At 46.1% G+C, this 21,254-nt stretch overlaps 1 protein-coding gene across 4 annotated transcripts in view; it reads left to right on the top strand.

Annotated features, from left to right (window-relative positions):
* LOC106659629 (protein pangolin, isoforms A/H/I/S) overlaps positions 1 to 21,254 on the top strand; it is a 130,993-nt gene that overhangs the window by 8,602 nt on the left and 101,137 nt on the right. The gene's annotated exons all lie outside the window — the stretch shown is intronic.

The raw sequence follows: 21,254 nt of genomic DNA, 5'->3' as shown, positions 1-21,254 counted from the left end.
AGAAATAAAAAATATAAAAAAAAAAATTCGCTCGAGGGAAGTCGCATACTTCTCGCGCGCGCCTCTCTGCGCTTGTATTTGTGTATATATACGCGATTATATATTTTGATACCGCCACACAATTTCGCGTGAAAATTTTTACCCCCCGAATAAAAAGAGAGAGGAGAAAAAATTAACGCCGTCGAAATTCGTCGAGAGTGGAAGTAACAAAACGTAAACAAAGGCAAAGAAAACTATCGATTACGCGCAGTTGCAGCGGCGTCGACGCGGGGAGGGAGGGAAGTTTGAATGAAGTATTTTTGAAACCATAATAGGAAATGAGCATCCGTCACGCTCATCAGGCAACGAGTTTACGATAAACGGAAATGAAGGGACAACGATCGTGTATACATACGAGACCAGAATCTTACTCCCGGTTGGCTTTCTGTTTCAATTTGCTGCTCGTGTGTGTGTAAGTGTGTGTATGCATCGAGCGGCAATTCGAAAAAAAAAGCGACACTCGTATTTTTTTTTGTCGTTGCTACTGCTGCTACCGCTCGTAAAACCGACTTGAATTAACTTTTGGATTTTCGCGAACGATTAAATTTTGTAATTTCGAGTCGCGTTGCTAATGGAATACGAGAAAATAATAATGTGAATCGTTTGTTGATCCTCACAATTGGACTAATTGATCGAAGAATGTAGATGCTCAATGCAACCGCATTCGAATTGAGAAAATTAAAAATCAACTCGAGCGTGTATATATCATGATACTCAATCATCGATGAGAAAATCTAATAAAATAAAATAAATTTAAAAAAAAAAGGCACGCGATGCGACGACGACAATTATCATTGCGAAATATAGCAAGTGTATGCGAGTCAATTTCAAAAGAAGCCAGTGCATAAAAGTCAATATAATATATGTGGCGCGTAGCTCGCGCACTGTTTACACAACCCCCATTCTCGATTTTAATCTATCCAAGCTTTTGCGTATAATATGTGTGACCAGTTGGGAGATATATGCTGACGCAACTCGAACTATCCTTAATAAGATAGATAGATTTTCTCATTCTCGTTTTTGCCTGAATTCCTCGCGCTCGGGTTGTGTGTAGTGGCGGCACGACACACGAGTGTCGACGTGAATTTTTCAAAAAAAAATATACAAATTTTCAATCGCGCGGTCGTGTATCGACGCGTCGAATCGACTTTTCGTTCAAATTTTTCTCCAGCCTCTTAATGAATTTATAACGATTTAAACGAGACCGCGTTCAATTGATCTTTAGTTCGGCTACGCGCGCGCCTGAATCGACTTCTCAAGTTAACATCCTTTGGCAATTGCCACGCGCTTCTCGAATAGTCAATCTTTTATCGAACGTGCTTGATAAATTTGCACTGAATAACAATTAAGCGAGCTGTGTATGCTCTTGTGTTACTAGTCGCTCGCTTCGTGACCCGAGACGACGCGGACGCTTCGAGACATTAATTATACGAATATATAATATATTTCGCAAAAACAGAGAAAAATCGAGCAAAGACGACGACGACGACGAGATTGCTTATGCATTATTTCATATACCCGTCGAATCCCTATTTTTGACTTCTCTCTCGCTCTCTCTTTCTCTCTGCTGCTGCTGGGTGATCGCCACGAGGGGAAGAAAATATAAGGGTGTGCGCAAAAGCGACCGCGAACCAATCGGAGCGGCGTCGGGCCGCCGAGTGAAAATGCCGCTGCGATTGGGCGCCTCAGCCTTCGATGGGGAGTAGTTACCCCCCATGTGTACCGAAAGCTGCTGCTGCTGCTGCGATGTATATGCTATATGTAGAGAAAGCTTCGTGGTGCTCTTCTCACGGCTACTTCTGCTGCGCGACTTACTCTCGTCTATTTTTCCACTCGACTTTTTTCAACTGGTCACTGCCTCTTGCGAAGCGATCGACACTTGACAAAAGTGTCACAATCTTCGCTGCGTTAAAAAGTAATGATCCGACATGAGTGCTTTTTTCGGCATCGTCATTCCTTGATTACAATTTTTTCAAATCCAATTCAGAGAGTCAATTTAATTTCATCTCTTATAATTATATGTTTTAAAAATTCACTCACTGATACGGCTTGCCGTGACTTACGTCTATTTGTAAAGAAAAAAAAAAGCTAAAGGAGAGGCGTGCAAAAATTGAAATTCAAAGCAGTAGCGGAGCTTGTTTTAAAACAAAAGCTCCCAAAATAAGCTAGCAAAAGTGCACATTAAAGAGCTAAAGATTATAATGCATTCAGCGTGTATTTGTGTATACACACGTACGCAACGAGCAGCTCGCGTCGCTCCCGATTATTATACATACACACATAGACATTTCGAAAGGCCGAAGCCGGGATCACGGCAGATTATTATTATCGTCATCGATGCTAACGTATATATAGTGGTACATAGCGGCCGGTCTGCGCCGTCTGTTTTGTGCTTTTAATTTATCATTGCTGCTGCTGCTCGAGCTCTGGGCAGAGAACGAGAGAGAGATGAGAGATGAGAGAAAAATTATATGATACGCGTTAAAGAGCGAACTCGATCTCTGCCGCTGCAGTAGTAGTGGTAGTGGTAGTGGTAGTTGTGCGAACTGCCCGAGTAGTAGTAGTAGTAGCGTCACGGGGCGAAATTGAAGCGAATTAGCCGCGCAACGGCACTAGTGATCTCTCGACTAAATTTGTATTCTGCCTCTTTCGGAGCGAGAGAGAGAGCGAGAGAGAGAGCGAGAGAGAGAGAGTCGAGAGAGGGGTTGTGTGCTGCTGCTGCTGCTTCGTACAGCTAATTAATTAGTCGGCGAGCGAGCGGGACTACGTACTATCTGCGTGATGCCGCTGCTGCTGCCGCTGCTGCTGTTGAGCGGCTATTCGACTGCGTTCAGTGCGATAGTAGTGCAGAACAATGCAGTGGTAGTCTCTCTCTCTCTCTCGCAACATTGCCATGTTTCATGAGCTGAGAGCAGCAGCAGCACCACCAAATATTTGATGCTAACCATCGTCGAATAGCAACATCGAACTCACATGCACATGCACACACATACACACAGACGCACACCAGCGCTTATACCAATTCAAATACAAGTAAACCCACAAGTACACACCTATATATGTACGATAGATCGAGCGAGGCACCAGATTGATTCGTGCGTATATATTATAGTGTGTGTGTGTATCTGTGTGGTTTCTGCACATGCGGATACACAGACGTATATAATGCAACGCGCCTACGTGTGAAAGTGTATAATGCTCAATCACACGTACACACACACGCAATTCGCATTTCGTATATATGTGTACAAGTAAGCGCGTAATGCATACTAGCCGGCTCGAAAACATCGACGCCTCCTGTTATTTGCATTCTCCCGGCAGCAGTCAGCGATGTCATTGTCTTTTCTCTCTCTTCTCCTCCACCTCCTTTCACTCCTCCTTCTCTCTCTCTCTCTCTTGCTATTTGTCTCTTTCTCGAATGCTCAGGCGTATACACACACACACACACACACACACACACACACACACACACACACACACACACACACACACACACACACATATATATATGCGATAGTGTGTAGCACAGCGAGCGCGATGCTCGCCTCGTGTTTTTTATCCTCTTTTTTAGAGACTGCTCCGACTGCTTAGAGGCCTCTATATACGTATGTGTAGCTTTTCTGCACAGCGTTAACAGCAAACTGCTGCTGCTGCTTCTCGCTCGCTTTTTTTATACGTTCACATGCGCGCGAATATATATAGTATGGCAAGCCACCGCCACCGCTGCCGAGGCTCATTCTTTCACCTCTTTTCTAGCGAGAACTTTTTTCTTCCCATTTAATACTTTTGCTCGTTTTTTTTTCTCTCTCTCTCTCCATGCTGCCCATATTGTACTCGCACACCAAACCCTGTGTGTGTATGTATGTGCGCAGCGCGTGTTTTTTCTGCTTTTACCCAGGCGATCTTACGTTTCTCATGCCACAGCAGCAACAGCAGCACCAACATTCTGCACAGGCCGTGTTTTTCGGAGCGCTTTTTTACCTGTGATTTTTTTTTTTTTACCTTCTTTTGCTTCATTATTCGAAACTGCTTAAAATTGCTGCTCGTGCACTGCGCTCCACACTGCAGTACAGCACAGTACGACGAGGACGATGATAAAAAGTAAAAAGAAAATGAAAAAAGAAGCAAGCAAAAACGAAAACGAGCCAAAACAAGTATCAAATTGTGTATATCGGTACGCGCTCGCGCGCGCTTATTATTATATTACGAATAACACCGGACCGATATTTTCTAAGCGCTAACTAACGAGTACCTACACAACGTGTACATATCGGAGCCAAAATCTTCACTCGTCGATACACAAATACGATGAAAAAGAAAGAAAAAAAATTTGATCGATGAGTATCTCGCTCTACATATCGTAAGTTTACGAAATCACGACGCGAACGTCAAATAATACAAACATCGATAGAAATCACATACACACACAGACAGACAGACCACTTGCAATAGAAGAAATCTTTCGAAGCTTTCGCGGGCTATAGTGTAAACTAACTATGAAGCAATATATAGATCTTATAACGTACGTATTATTATCATTATTATTATTACAAGTGCGTCGGGTCGTCGTCGTCGTCGTCGTCGGAACGGTCGATGATCTCTCGCTCGCGAAGCTATCTATATAGACGCGTCAGAAAGGCCGGCCTGACGCTCGCTCGCGCGATCGCGAGTCTCGAGGCTATTATAACATATATATGAATAATGCCAAGAGCGATAATACAGAGAGAGAGATCAATGACAATAACAAGGCGCGATGCGAATGATTTTGTTTCTTCTATCTTTTTTTATACACGCACTATACTTTGTGTGTCTGTGATGTAACTGCGTCGCGCGAAAATAAAAGGATTTCCGGGGGCGATGCATTTTCGTTTTGCAAGTGATGGTGGGTGGTGGTGTATGTCCACCACTCGATGGTGTGCGTGCGTAATAACACGTACGCGTTGCAGAATATACTTAATGGTCTTCGAGTGCTCCGAAGGCGCCCCTCCGATGCATTTGGGATAATGCGACCACAGCGAGCGCATCAGAGCCGTCATAAAAGCTCGTCCTTTTTCGCGGAGGTACTCTCTCACTCGCTTGCTACGAGGCGTGCATGTATTTGTGCTGCGCTGCGCGACTTTGGTAGGAAAAAAAGAGAGAGAGAGACAGACTAAAGGCAGAAGCGAACTCTGTGCTTTTCTCTCTCTCTCTGTCGCTCGTTCACTCGACTCTACGTGTCTTTCGTCGGGCCATTAGAGTGCACTCGCGTATTAATTGCGAGCGATGCTGCCGCTGCTCCGTCGCTGTCGTCTAATGCAGCTCGTCGTCGTCGTCGTCGTCGAGCCAAACGTAAAAGTCGAGCTGCTCGACTTTCGAGAGAGAGAGAGAGACACACGCAGCAGATGCTCGTGCTTGCCTGCACAGTGGATAACTCTCGACTCGCTCTCTCTGGTGGGTGGCTAGCGCGCATTTCGAGCGAACATGAAATATTTACGATCTTCTTCCCTTCCCAAGGACTCGACTGCTGCTGCTTCTGCTGCTGCTTTGTTTTTTCTATAGTGCACCACTCTCTTATTTTCTCTCTCTCTCCCTACAACCTTTCTGACTCTTCAACCACGAGAATAATGTACTTGGATGACGTCGGATGATGAATTTTCACTCAGCTTTTGTATGTATATGTGCGTGCGTGTGCGTATGTGTGTGCAATGTACACGCCATGACGCCTAATATGCCAATGCCATAGCTGTGCATCTAGGTGTAAGTTGTCTTCTTCGCGAATCGAGCAAATTTTTCGTTCTTCGTCGCGGCACAAGACGATTCGAGAAAAAAAGTGACAAATCTCATGCGTTATGAAAACGAAAGAGTATTCCTTTCTCAGGCATTTTAATGTAAATTTTTTTATGATTTTTTCACTTCGCTCGGCTTCGATCAATCAAAATATCTGAGACGAAGGTGAAAAAAAAGAGCATTTAAGTAATCTTCGTATATATATTTCGAAAATCAGAGCAAATATATAGGAACGACTCTAGGCTCTCTTGGCTCGCGGACTCGTGTGATGATCGATAATGACCATAGAGATGATCCATCCGTGGGTTTTCTCAACGTCTCAATCAAAAATTTCAAGTAATTTGCATAACCCGATGTTACACGACTCTCGTATTTGTGCTGTGTCTATATATTAAATATAGCACTTGTTCGAAAATTCATATATGTGTTTGATTATTTTTCTTAATCATTCGATCATATTTAATAATCTGTTTGTTGTGCGTTTCGAAAAAGAAGAAGAAGAAGAAAAAATTATTAGCTCGCACGCGAAGTATGTAGTCACAACATTTCTCGGATATCGAGGCGATCGATCACCGCAATTCGGTGTCCGAAGATGCTTGGGGATACCCCCCGGCTCTCGAAAGGTCGTCGTGTGGCCACAATGTCAATCATGTCTAATGTTTTCTCGTCAAATATTATGTAGCTTTGAAAGTGGTCGGGCCTCCAAACGATTCCGGTGGATTTATATATTTACATTTTTCAAATATTAAATTTTCTGTCGCACGTACGGGTGGGCAGCATCTCGCAATGTATTTTCTCTCTTAATAATACAGCCACGATAAAATCAAAGTCAAACGAATGACGAGATTTTTACCACAGATATTTATAGCTCACATGTGGCCGAGTTTCATGGGTAAAGTGTATATTGTGCACCTGTCACATCGATCTCTCGTATATGGCAGCTCTCTTTTTCCCATTCCGGCCGCAGCGACGAAATCTAATAAGTCTCTAATAACGTCAATGACACCCTCTGTCGATAAAGGCCTCAGCTCACTCGACTCTCTTCTCGAATTGAAACGCGCGAAATTGGCTACGCGTTTTATTGGGCCCTCCCTAAAACAAACAACGAAGAAAATGAAAGAATAATTATTTGAATAGTCTTCCTCTCTCTCTCTTTATTTCTCTCTTCTTTAGCGTTTAGCCTGTGTGCGATGATGATGATCGTCGTCGTCGTCGGGCTTGGCGCCGCATCCTCCGAAAGGATCGCGTCTAATAGTGCCAAGGCACGAGAGAAAGAAGACTATTACTTATTCGTATATCTGCGTGGTATATATCCAAGTTCCTCCCGAAAAACACGAAAAAACGAAAGTGGATCCCGTTAGCGGCGTCAGAGAGAGAGAGAGAGAGAGAGAAGAAGAAGGAGGAGTAGTGTATAGATCCTGCACATATGCGAGGGTCATCACACACACAAGGCAGCCTCGTGCGTGTGTGTGTGTCTCTCTATCTCTCTGGCTCGTTCGTCCTTGTTTTTCAGTGACTTTTGCACATCCCTCATTCCGTTCGCGCTTCGTAAATGCCCCGAGGTCCCTCCTCACACGCGCATATATATATCCCACACCAGCCTATAATTCATGTCTAACATAATACGCTCGTACGCAACGTGTGTGCGCGCACCCATATATACGTATAATCTTATATAAATGAATAAAGGATTGTTTGCTCGTGAATTTCTCGAACTATTCCGCCTCGCTTTTGTTGTTTATTCAAATATATAATATAATATATAAAATATATCGACGAGGGAGAGAGTCAAGCTCTCTGCGCTTCTCTGAAAAAAAGCTTGCGCGAGCTTGGGTGTCTGATGTTTTTTTTTGTGCGCAGGTGTGACTCACCCGCGGGTGAGATAGATGTGTTAGAAATGATTATTATCAAGACGGCGGTAATGATATAGGTGTGCTGCGCCGCACGAGCGTTTATAATCTATAAAATCACTCGTCTCGTTTCGGATATGAGTATTCGCTATGCGCTCGAACGAAGTGTCGCGCTCAATGACCCATCCAAACGTGTGTGTGTGTCGTTTTATTATACTTTCGTTCTCGTTCGCCGATAAAAATTAATATAATGCATTTCGTCGTTTCTAATCTTTATAAATTCGCATTTTACATCTCTTCCTTTTTTTCTTCTTCTTCTTCTTCCCGTCCCGTACAACGATAATTTTTACGAGGAAGGTGTATAATCAAATTTCCATTCTCGAGGCTCGAGACCTCGAGGAGTCGTTGGCGCTTCTTTCTCGGAAAGTACTTCTGAAATTTTTAATATCGCTCTTGCCCAGGAGGATTCCTCTGCGCGTTATCAAACTCGTCTGCGCGGGCTCGCACAGCACATTGGCCTGTCTGTATGCATGCATGTATGTGTGTGTGTGTGTGTGTGTGTGTGTGTGTGCGATGAAAACCGGAACACGCACACGAGGTGTATAATACGAATCAATGGAAAACGAAAAGAAGAAAAGGAAGAAGAAGAAGCATAAAAAAAACTAATAACAACCTCTCTCTCTTTTTCGTTCCATCTTTTTCTCGTCGTCGTCGCATCTATATATGTATATACGGGCAAACACACAGTGGATTTCAGAAACGTGTAAAGTTACTGCTGGGATTACTTTTTTAAAATTAATAGAATGGCCGTATAAAATATCCTTGCACAAGAGAGAGAGAGAGAGAAATACAGAAACTCTTGTCTCTTCTCGCCTCGCCTCGTATGCGCGCTGTCTTCCTCTCGTTTTTTCGCTCTCACTCTCTCTCTCTCTCTCTCTCTGTTTCTCTACTTTGACGCATAAATAACGAGAAGCAGCAGCAGCAGCAGCAGCAGAGCTCGGGCAAGCAGGCGCGCGCGCGAGAGGAAAAAACCGGTCTCTCTCTCTCTTACCACTATACAAGCAATCAGCCTGTCGCCTATGGCCAGTTCTCTCCACCGCATATACAAGAGAAAGAATGGTGCAGCAGCAGCAACGGCGCGCGAACTTGCCTTGTGTATTATGCCTCTCGCACACACACACATACACACTAACATTAAAGCAAGCACAAGAGCACGGGGCCTGTAGACAAAGCTCGTTCAAGCAGGGCGCGAATTATCGATTATGAATCACTTCTCTTTCGCCTTTTCAGAGAGACCGGATTATCCGATATACGCGCCGAGAGAGAGACCCGTAAGCAGGCAACATTTATCCTACAGGAATTTCTCTCTTCTTTGTATGCGTGTGCGTGCATGTGTGTTAGCCTGTCTCTCTCGTTCTCTTATTAATTCCGTTGCGTGTTCTTTTCTGCGCGCGCGGGCGCGTGTTATAATAATATCGATATATATATAGAGGGACTCGCGCGCGCTTGACGCATTTATGTATAGAATTTGTAGCGGTCGCGCGGGGCGCACAAAAAAAAACTAGGACAGTTCGCTGCTACCGTCGGTTCGATTACATTGTATACTTCGCGATCGCCGGAGCAGCTCCGAAAAACGAGTAAAGTGCGGAATATCCGGACGCCGAGTTTTTGAGAGCTACTGCTGCCGCCGGATCGTCGTCGTCGTCGTCGTCGTCGTCGTTTATCGCGCAGGACGCCGCTTAACCGGGCAAAAGTTCTCCCGAGAGCCGTATCTCGCGATAAAACGTCGTTATATAGGCAGAGTCGCAGTTGTAGTCGACGCCCACGCGTTTCTCGCACACGCACATGCACATTTTTTTATGCGTGTAAGCTGTATCCGCGCGCGCTCGTAATATTCGCACACAGACAGCAGCAGCAGCAGCACATCGCAATCATTAGCACAGCCACACGAGAGCGAGAGAGAGAGAGAGAGAGAGAGAGAGTCTGCTATATGCGCCCGTTTGTAATATACATTGGCAGCCATAAGCCCCGGCCTTGATCGGCCAAGTGCCACTATACTGTATACGCTATAGATATGTATTCAAGCCCGTTCCTCGCGTTCCTCCGGCTTTTATAATGTACCGAGAACTATATGTATATATGCGAGAGACATCGGCGATCGTTTCACGCACATGATACAGCAGCACCAGCAGAGATACATGTGTACGCAAAGGTGTATAATATAAGGCGCGCTCGAGTCCGCGAGCCGATTGTTTCGCATTCTTGGGCCGCGCGCGCGGGAATTAGCATCCTTTTATATTACTACTACTTATATATAGAGAGAACCGGCCCGAGAGAGAAAGAGGAGACACCTCCGAGGACGTAATGAGCGACACATAAACTTTATGGGCTATATTATACGAGAATAATAATTGAATATACATTAACGCGCGCAAAAATTTTATATAAATGATGGATCGACTCGTGTGCGTGTGTGTCTTTATACGGAGTCTGAATAAAAAAAAAAAAAAACAGAAGAAAAAAGAGCGAAATATCGGAGAAATAATAAATCTGCGCCGCCGCTCGCACGCACGAACGAGAGTTTTTAATCAATGGGAATTACTGCCTGCTGCTGGACGACGCCGGGGCTTTTATTTCAATGCTCGCCAGTTGGACGTGTGAGAAAGGCTTGTTGGTGCGCGGCTCGTCGAGCTGCTCGTTGTGGCTGTTTGCAGTGTGGATATATATAGCACACGTATATTCGAGGCAGTACACAAGAAAGAGAGAGAGAGACCAGTTGGACGAGCGAGGCGCGGGTGCGCCGCCGCCAACACTGCTGTATAGATCGAGCGTGTAGTGCAGATTTGGGCAAGTCCGCGCACATTCGAGGCGAGAGAGAGAGAGAGAGGAACCTGCACCACATACTGTATACATGTGCTGCAAGTATATATAAACACGCTGTTTTGCTCATCTCTCTCTTTCTTTCCATATACGCTGCTGTATTATACATATAGGGCCAGTTGCATCGGCGGCGGCGGGGGCGGTAGTGGCAGTTTGTATCGACTATCGACATCGCTGCGCATGAAGCAGAGAGAGAGAGCAGAGCGCGCGGCATCGCACCGCGGCACCTAAAGGTCAGAGTCGCGCGCGCGCGCGCGAAGGGGTTTATATTCACGCGCTTTTGTCTGCTGCTGCTGCAGCGAGTGTGTGTGTGTGCAAAAGAGAGAGAGAGAGAGAAAACCGATGGTGCTGGTGCAGCGCTGCACCATCATCGCACATACAAGCGAAAGCGAGCGCCGCCACGATGTGCAGCAGCAGCAGCAACTCGTCGAGAGCGAGAGCGAATATACGATGCAGGAGAGCACACGAGTTTGAAATGTGGCAACGCTGTGACGTTAGTCGTCGTCCTCCCTCTCTCTCTCGTTCTTTCTCGTTGTTGCTGCTTCTCTCTCTCTCTCTCTCTGCTGTTCTCTTCGTTCTTCTCGAGGCTCTCCGGCTCCGGTCGCGCGCCAAGTGGTTAAGCAGCGATAAGCCCGACGAAAGAAACTCTCTCTCTCTCTCTCTCTCTCTCTCACTCTGTGTTTCTCGGGTCCGAAACACCGAGAGCCGAGCCGCAGCAAACTCCGAGGCTCCGAACGAAAGGAGGCAAAGTATATATATGTACAACGAGAGAGAAAGAGAGAAGGAAGATGCGAGAGAGAGGTAAATAATCGCCGAGACAGCCGCCCGCTCCAGCTCGTTACCAGACTGACGCGGCTGTTGCTGCTGCTGCTGCTTGCAGTATATAAGTATATATGAGAGCGTGCGGCACCGGCACCAGCAGCAGCAGCAGCAGCTAGTTGGAGCGCCCTTCACCTCCCTCTCCGCACTATATGTATATATACCTATACCTATATATAAATGCATGTGCCCGCACAGCAGCAGCAACAACAACAACAACTGCGGTGCGCTCGCGACTTTTGGAGCTGCTGCTGCATGTATACGAGTATACAGTATTTTACGCACAAACTCTGCGCTTGTTTTTGCTTTCCGATACGTCTGTGTGTGTGTGTGGCTCGCGCATATGGGGCTTGCTGCTTTGATATACGACACAGCTTTAGCAGTCTCTCTCTCTCTTTAACTCGTGCTCTTGGACGTATACGAGTATAGAGGCCTATTACGCATTCGAATATACGATCGGTGCACTCACGGCGAAGGCCGTCGTCGTCGTCCACGACGACCTACACACCATAATAATATGAACGAACTATTAAAGTAGCAGCAGCTTGACTCGACGGTAGCCGATTCGCTATACACTATACGCAGCCTCCAAGTATATGCAGGCGCGGGTATAGGCAGAGCAGCTCATCGGTATAGTTATCGGCTCCTATATTATAAGCCGTTCGGATATGCGTATTAGCGCTTATAATATAAATTCCAGTGTATAGCAGCAGCGTTTAAAGCCACACGATCGCCGTATGTAACGCCAGCTTGCCTTTATATACGCTTAGCTGCTGCGTATATTAAAATATATCGATAATAATAAAAAAGTACTCGATGCGCGGCCGAATGTAATTCCGTTGATGCTCTTGGGCGCGATAACTGGGGGGGCCTAAGTTGCCGTTGCCGCTGGTATGTAACAACGTTAAAGGAGCATTTTTTTCAGCCCCCAACTGTACCAGCGTGTGGGCCGCACACAACACGACACAGCAGCACACAATACTTTAGGCGCGCAGGAAAGCAGCAACAGCAGCACAGTAGTACTAGTAGTAGTAGGTGCGTTGCAGTATATACATGTATGTATACCGTCGAGATTTGTGGTAAAATAAAGAAGCCAACGACTCTCGGCTGGCTCGCCTCGCGAGAGAAGAAAGAGAGCCCGGAGAGCGAGAGGAGCGGTGTACGATCTCTTTGTCCATTGTCGTCGTCGTCGTCTACCTTTATGAGGGGAATTCGAAAAGAGATGTGGTCCTCCAGCATCAACAGCAGCAGCAGCAGCACAGTTCAAAATTCCCAGAAGGAGTCGACTTGTGTGCTGCTGCTGCTGCTGCAGTTCGTGAGAGCCAATAAAACAAGGCCTCGTTTTGAATAAAACGCGCGCGCGAACGAACGAACGAACGCGAGCCCGTGCCGTGCGGAGATGGTGTTTGAATGCTGTATAATGCACACACGTGAAAAAAAAAGAAAGAAAGAAAGAAAAAAAAAGAAGAGAAGAAGAAATATCGCAGAAAGAGCGAGAGAGAAAAAGTCGCGCGCTGCTCCGGAGTACATATAGTGGAGGAAGAGAGAGAGAGACAGAGATCAGAGAGCTACTTGTACGCTATATAACGACGCACGCACACACACACACACACACACACACACATATATACAAAAAAGTAACCAGGTAGAGAAGCAAAGATACTTACCACCGAGCATACGTACATGTGTGTAATACACACAAAGGTATACATATTCTCACACACACAGACGCACACGTGCATACAGCAGACCAGTAGACATTCACGTATACATTCGCGTTTTTATGTTATATACTCGTGCGTGTGTGTGTGTGTGTGCGCATGGAGCGAGCCCGAAAGTGGGGAACCACGGAAATCCGAGGACGGCCCTGCCTCTCTTAGACTTTTTATCTTTTTTGTTTTTGTTTTTTTTTTTTATTTTTCGCTTCTTACGGTCTTCCAACAGCAACACACACGCATGTATGTGTTTGGTTCTCGGGCTCTCCTTTACTATACTAGCCCATGTATATGCTCCGCAAGCTCATCGTCTCTCTCTTTCGTTCTTTTCGCCTTCTCTCTTAAATGTGCATCAGCACACGTACACACAAGTGCGTTCTACGTGTGTATGTAGCTGCTGCACAACACGAGGCGCACCAGGGCACGCTACTACCTCCATATACACACACACCGGACGTGTGAGCCGCCGCTGAATATGAGCCAGTGGTTCTCATCGGCTGCTGCTCCGGTCGCGATCCCCCCGCGCGGGCGCTGACTACTGTCACGTGCCCTCATGGCGCGGAGCGTATATATAAGCAGCAGCTCGTCGCAAATTACTAAGCCACTTCTTCTGCTTCTTCGCTTCGTCGTCGTCTTACTTATTCTTCTTTTTTGTTGCTGCTGCTGCTGGACAGTCTACTTCTTTCTTGGCCACTAGTGTTTGTCAGTGCCGTATGCGTGCGAGGACTCGTGTCGTGGCCTTTTTTTTTCTCTCTCTCTCTCCGCAAAAGCGGAGATCTGCGGCAGGAACGACGCGCAACCGTATACAAAACTGCTGCACACGGATCATCGTTATAGAGAGCTGTAATTATTTCTTTTGCGCGCGCCTTGTATTCATAACTCGCGCCCGCTGTAAATCGATTTCGCCGCCGTGGCGCAGAAAAATTTCGTCAAAGTCGTGTGTGCGGCGGCGGCGCTCCTTTTCAAGTTATAATTCGCGAGCGCTCCACCTCCTTCTCCACACTCCTTCTTCTAAGCTTGTTTGTTTAGCTATATACGTGCTAATAATACGTGTGTGCAATTATCGTATACACACTCACAAGCATACATTTCGTTGATCACAACGAGGCGCTGAGAGATCAACCCGTCGTATAGTCGTGGTCGTCGTCGTCGTCGAGCTTTATATTATACATAAATCGGCCGCCTTGGCAGATAGGACACACACATACACACAATGATGCATCGTGTGTATAATACGTTCTCAGGGCGTTCTCTCTCTCTCTCTTTCTTATAAACACACACGTACATACATACACACACACACATTCGCGCACTAAATCTTATCGCTCTCGAGAGCGCAGTGCACTCTCGGGCCGCCGCCGCCGCCGCAGCTCGCGTATCGTATCGCGTCCCGCGTTCTTCGCTCGCTCTTTACGCCGCGCTTGCACACACACACAAGCACACATATTCAAAAGCGTACCGCCTCGAGTTTGCGCTTGATTTATAGATAAACATGTATATAGGTATACGTATATATATATTAAGTTAGGCGCGCGCGAAGCCAGACGCGCTGCATATAATGCACACACACACATACGCGCGTGTATTAAATAGCGAGTAATATATACCTATACGTATTTAAAAGTACGTGCGGAGTTTTAGATCGTGACGCAATTGCCGCGCATTATAGGTAGGTGCAACACAGAACTGCCGCTATATGTACGCGCGAAGCTCGATGTAGTATCGGCTGTATAGGTATTATATGGCGAGCTGTCTCCTATATGACTGCACTGCAGCAGATCGCAAAGTGCAGCGGCGGCGGCGGCGGTGGCGGCAAAGGCGTACACAGACATAGGCGCGGAAAATTTATCTAGAAAACGAGAGGCTCGCTTCCGCTCTCTCTTTCTCTCTCTTACTTGCTTGCACTATTTTATATTATATACAGTAGAGGACAACCGCATACGCACACTCGGTTACGCACGCGAATTATATCGTCGTTGGTTGCCTCGTTGTTGTCGTTGGTGTACGGTCGCGCTCGATCGCCCATACATAACGTTATACGTATGTATAAAAGAGAACCGGTCACCGATCGGTTAAATAGCAGGCGCGTGTGTGTCCGTATTATATACACACATGCTCGCGCACCAACGCCGATAATGTCTTATGTGTGCGTGCGTATCGCGTATAATGCGCGCGCGAGTCGATAAACGCGCTCCAAATGCGCCGTGTTTTGTGTTGCGCGCGCTGCGCGGCATTATATATCGCGGGTATATATATAATACGGAGAGCGATACGCCGCCGCCGCCGCCACCTCGTGTTTGCATATATGCACATAAGTCGACTCGGCTCTTGATTTTGCGACGTTTTGCTTTGAGCTCTCTCTCTGTCTCGTTATAGATGTATTATATTATATTATAGGCGTGTGGGGCGCGCCGATCGAATTCGTTACGTATATTATTATAAAGCGCGAGTCGATTTCTCGCGACAAAATACCTATGTACATTATACACACACACACACACACACACACACACATGTGGTTGATCCTAAACATATAAAACTGCATCAGCAGCAGCCTATCGCCTACAAACTCTCACGTGTGTTTACGTCACGTATATATATTACAGTAATGCATTATATATAAACTGCTCTACCTTCACTCAGCTCTGTATGTGTGTGTCGATTTGTCCCCATCGATCGATCGATCGGCTTGGCTCTCTCGGATCGAGAAAGAGAATTTCCTCTCAATGGTATACCGATTGCGACTCTGCAACAGCAGCAGCAGCAGTTATATATATATAGAAAAGAGGGAGAGTGTTATGTATCTTGTACAGACACTCGACAGATAGCTTACACGCGCGTATATAAAATATAAGCTGCAGCCGCCGCATCAATAAATGCAATTCGCATTCCGACCTACTTGCCTGCCTTTATCTATATCGCATGCTAATTCGACTATATAGCTGCTGCTGCCACGCTGCAGTGCATGCTTAATAATATTTATATACGCAAACGCATACATATTCACAGAGACAGACGAGAAGAGAGAGAGAGAGAGGCACAATAAGCTCCTTAGAAGTAACCGCGCGTATAGAACGTCAACTTGCTACCGCATAGAAGAAAATGATTTTCTCGGTTTGATTTTTTCCACCTTATATATATTATTCGTAATTGCTTCGACTGCACTCTGTGTACGTGTATGCATCGAATTATATATAAACACTTTTTTCGCGATCGTATACCGATCTCTCGAGTCTCGAGCTCTTCGTAAAGAGACACACATCGCTCTCTCGCGAGTCGAAAATTGCGCAACCGCGAATCCGTTCGCGAACGCGAGACACGCCAACAACTCGATCTGTCTGTCGCGTACTGCACTACTCGTACCTTTTTTCGAATCGCACAGTGCGCGGCAGAGGATTTCTCAGAAAAATGGAGTCCCGGCGCAGCAGCAATTAGCGCTTCGTGCTGCACCTGAATGAGAGAGAGAAAGAGGGCTGAACACACGTATTTACTTTTATTTTTATTCCGAAAAACAGAAAGGAAACGAGGATCGGATATTATACGCACGTCGATTGAAATTCGTGCTCGCTGCAGCTCGCTGATACGTAAAATAAGTGAAAATTGATGCCCTTCGGCGATACATTATACAAATTAATATCGCTCGCCGGTCGAGCTCTCTCGCTACTGCTGCCCTTCAACAACGCCTAGGCTCTCGGCCGCTCGTGTGCGCGTATTATACGCGTCCACGGGCGTGTTATTTTGTCTCATTTCTCTCTCTCTCTCTCTCTCTCTCTTTTGCTCCGAAGCTTATAATATACACACCAGCTCGACGTTGGGGCTCTCGGTGCACGCGGCACGACGACGACGCGCGTGCTGTGTGCAATCCGTCCTTATAAACTATCGCGTGACACTCTCTCTCTCTCTCTCTTATGCCGCTCGCGCGCGTGGAGCTGCTGCTGCTGCTCGATGAAAGTCGACGCGCGGCGGCGGCGGCAACGACAACGACGACGGCAGTAGTATATATCTATATAGAGTCGAGTGTCGAGTTGCTAAACGGCTAAGATATATATGTGTATAGCGTATAAGCTCGCGCGTATAATCAGGCTGAACCTGCTGCACACCACACGTATATGTATTATATTATGTAGCATAATATCTCGCACGAGCACACACACACACACACACACACACACAATGGAATAAGGCCGTGCCGAGAAGTAATAACTCGGTGTTGTGCGCCGAAGCCGGCTCGGAGCCCGCTCGAACTTAACGCACGATATATACACACGGAAAATGCAGACACTCGTCGCGTATTAAATAAATACACATACGTATAGATGACGCGTGCAATAATACGACTGTATGTCTGTGTTTCTGCGCATTTTGTACGGCTGCTCGTGCTTGTTGCACCCTGTGCGTCGATTGCGTGCGTGCGGTTTTCGGACCCGTCTCTCTATCTCTCTCTCTCTCTCTCTCGTTTTCGCCCACTGCTGCCATAGTGTTTCGCATGCAGTCCTGCACACAGACACACGAACCTCGCGCATTCGTACGCGAGAACATTGCAACGAGCTACCTGTATATACGTGTGTACACCCCACGTATGTAATAATCGCCAGTAGCCACAGAATATAATCTCTCGAAGCTCCCCTCCCTTCTCTCTCTCTCTCTCTCTTCAAAGGCATGTATACGTGCCTCGGTATTATTTACCACAATTACGTAACTCTCTCTCTCGTCCAGAACTTGCAGGCGCGCGGCCAAAAAACATTCCTGCCCAGCTAAGAGAGAGAGAGGATGATACACGTATGCGTGTCGGTCGAAAATATACCGGCCCAGCAAGGTACATACAGAGAGAGAGAGAATGTGCAGTAGCAGCTCTCAATGACCGACTGCAGCTTGTTCGCTGCCTTTTTTGTATAACACTAATTCGAATGATTATCGGCTTGCGCGCGCGGGGGCCCCCGAATTGGAAACGAGATGCGCGCGGCGAGCGAGAGCGAGAACGACATGCGACGACGTCTCTCGCGTGTGTGTAAATATGCGTGTGTGTGTAATGCAGAAGCAGCAGCAGCAAAAGCTTGACTCGTATGTGATTCAATATTATAATGTAACGAGTATACGAACGAGCACTTTATAATACATGTATAGCCAAATGTTGTACTATATATCTCGTAGAGTATAAAGCTCAGGACAAATAGGTTTTTAAATCGATTGTCTATATTATGTATTATACGCTTATGTATAGCTAGAGCATAAAAGCACACACGTACGTACACTCGAGCGCAATGGACGAGAGATGATGATGATCGGCTACAAGTGCAGCATCTGGCATACACACAACAGACAACAAGCTGGGCGCGTAATCGCCTCGTCGAGTGCCTCTAACTCTCTCTCTCTCTCTCTCTCTCTGTCTAGTGCAATTGTTTACCGAAAAGGATAAAGCCGAGTTTGTGCTGAATCTCTTTCTCTCGTTCTCTCCTTGGGTTATATACCAATGGCTCTCGTTCAATAGGACACGAGCTTTTTTCTTTCCTATTAGCAGTAGTCGGGTATTAAGGTCGTAATAGTAAGACCCGAGCGACTATACTACTTGCTTGGCGGTGCACATTTGCGGTTCACCCCCAGAAATAAGAGAGAGAGAGAGATAGAGTCCATATCGGTTAATACGCGGCCGTATATCCCATAATCCGGCGTTGCGCTGCTATAGCCCGGCCGCAACTCACCACTTCGATTTATCAATTGTGTGCTGCAGCTCGATTCCACGGGGGGGCCACTACTACTACTACTACTGCACACACAATATACATACATAAGTACATAATGCGGTGAAATATTATAACATCGTTCCCCCGAGGCCTCTCTTCGTGCTGCTGCTGCTGCTGCTGGCCACCCTTATATGTACAAACCCGTTGCGTATGTGTGTACACACACGCGCGGCCCATTTATGAGTCTTAACCCCCACCCCTTCTTCCCTTTTATGCATTCATTTTTTCCCTCATTAGCATGATAATACATGGCCGATAATCGTGGCATAATTGCCTCGCGCTGTATACTAAGCAGCAATAGAGCTCGTTGTATTACACCGTCTGAATCGTCACTTGTCAAAAGTCATATCATAATCTACTCATTTTTTCTCTCTCTCTCTCTGTTTTGATGTCGCACCGGTTCGGGACCCAACACCATCGTATACATACAATATTACGTTATGTATATATTGTATTACACGCGCGTAAGTACTCGTGTACGCGGTGTTATAAGCGCTGACAAATGAACCAAAAAAACGGCGCCGCGGCCCCTTTCGACATTTAACCCGCAATAACGATGACGACGACGATGATCGGACTTGCGATTGATATAAGATGTGTCATAAGCGCGACTAGTTTTTCTCGCCCGATTTATAATTAATATCCATCCGGTCGTTCCGTAGAAGGATTGATTAATGGCAAGATGATTCGATCATTACTCTTATTATTATTATGTATTTGACGATCGAGTTTGAATCACACGCAAGCCGCAAGTGTATAGGTAAAAAAAAATATATATATTATGCTAATAAAAATTGAGTAAGAGAGAGAGACAAAATTCGGGCGACGGTCGCGCGCGTTAATTAACGCTGGAGACGGTGCGTATACGAGATAGGCGGCGATTCGATTCCACATCATAAGACGAGCGCGCGGGGACGTTGGGTATATTATATATCCGGATATTAATGCGCGGAGATTTACTACGATATATCGAAACGACGTATACGTCATACGCGACGCAAGCATATATCCTTTAAAATTCGCATCGTTAATCATCTCGTTGCGATCACGATCGTGTTCGAAAAGCTCCGGCCCGCTTCATATCGTTTTCGAGCTTTTCCCTACATTCTAAATTATCTGGAAGCTCTGGTCGTTATACGAATCTTTTGTGCGCTGCACTTTAAGTTTTCGTGCCTATACGTATAGTCGTGGGCAACTAGTGTAATCCGATCCTGCGCGCGACGTGCACAGCCGAGCTCCAAGAATCTTCACGGCAAATCTACTGCTACTCTCCTTCATGTGCACCGTCCCGCGCGAACACGTAACTTTTCTTTCCCTCGTTTTACTAAATTTACCGTAAAATCCATCTCTCTCGCTCTCTCTACGAGACGTATCTGATTTCCAAAAAGTGAGCGTCTTCTCGTCGTCGTAGTGTCCCTTAATGAGACACGTCGAAAGTGTTCGACCATCGATCAGCATGACTTTTTTGCGCTCGCAAAAAAAGCTCCATTTATAAAAAATTTATCGTAGCCGCTATATAATGGATATAAAAAATACACGTGCTCGAATTCGCACACAGCCGAACGAACATTAATTTCGATCGCCCATATAATTGCTGCTAATGCCCGCATTACGTCCGGCGATGCGCGCGATGGTCCGCGACTTCTTTGAAATTACATATTATATATCGATACACATGCCAATGCGTATTATGTAAAACGACTGTGTAGAATCGAAAGAAAAAAAAGAGATGAAACCGGTTCACGATATGTCCGTACACCTATGTCCGAGCGCACGAAAAATAGTCATCCTCTCTCTCTCTCTCGCTCTCGTGCGGCTATTAATTTCTTTTTAGCATTGGGCCCGAATATAATACCCGAAACCGTCTTGGGACACACGGGCGCATACTTATGTACGCATCGGGATATGTATATTTATTTATTTTCTTTTGGTCAGCATCAGCAGCAACAGCGCGAGTAGTCGCTCGGCTGCGGGATGTATGCGATTTGGGGGCATCATCGACGCGTTATAACGCATGCGCGTATTATAATATCGCTTGGGCCCTCGCTCTTCCGGCCGTCACTGTCAGAGAGAGAGCCCGATCATTCATTTCACAGCGGGAATTATTGCAACTCGACTCGAGGAGCTGCCTATATCTCTCTCGTGTTTTTGTACTCTCTGATGATGATGATGATGATGATGATGACGACGACGATCTCCGAGAGAGGTTCAAGAAAGCTCTAGAGACAGAGAGAGAGAGAGAGGAAAGTATTACTCGAGGGATACGTGCATGAATAAATTGGAAATGTCCTTCTGCCGTAAAAGACTCGCACAGGCACTAAGACTATGGAGCAGAGACTACTCGCGCTACATATAATATCGTCCACAGAGCGAGGTAGATATTACATTATGCCAATGGCTTTGTTTCTTCTCTATGGCCTTGTGTCCGTCTGTGTGCAGTCATC

Source organism: Trichogramma pretiosum, unplaced genomic scaffold, assembly GCF_000599845.2.
Source record: "Trichogramma pretiosum strain Unisexual culture from Peru unplaced genomic scaffold, Tpre_2.0 scaffold74, whole genome shotgun sequence".
Classification (NCBI taxonomy): domain Eukaryota; kingdom Metazoa; phylum Arthropoda; class Insecta; order Hymenoptera; family Trichogrammatidae; genus Trichogramma; species Trichogramma pretiosum.
This window is presented reverse-complemented; position numbering and strand designations above follow the sequence as displayed.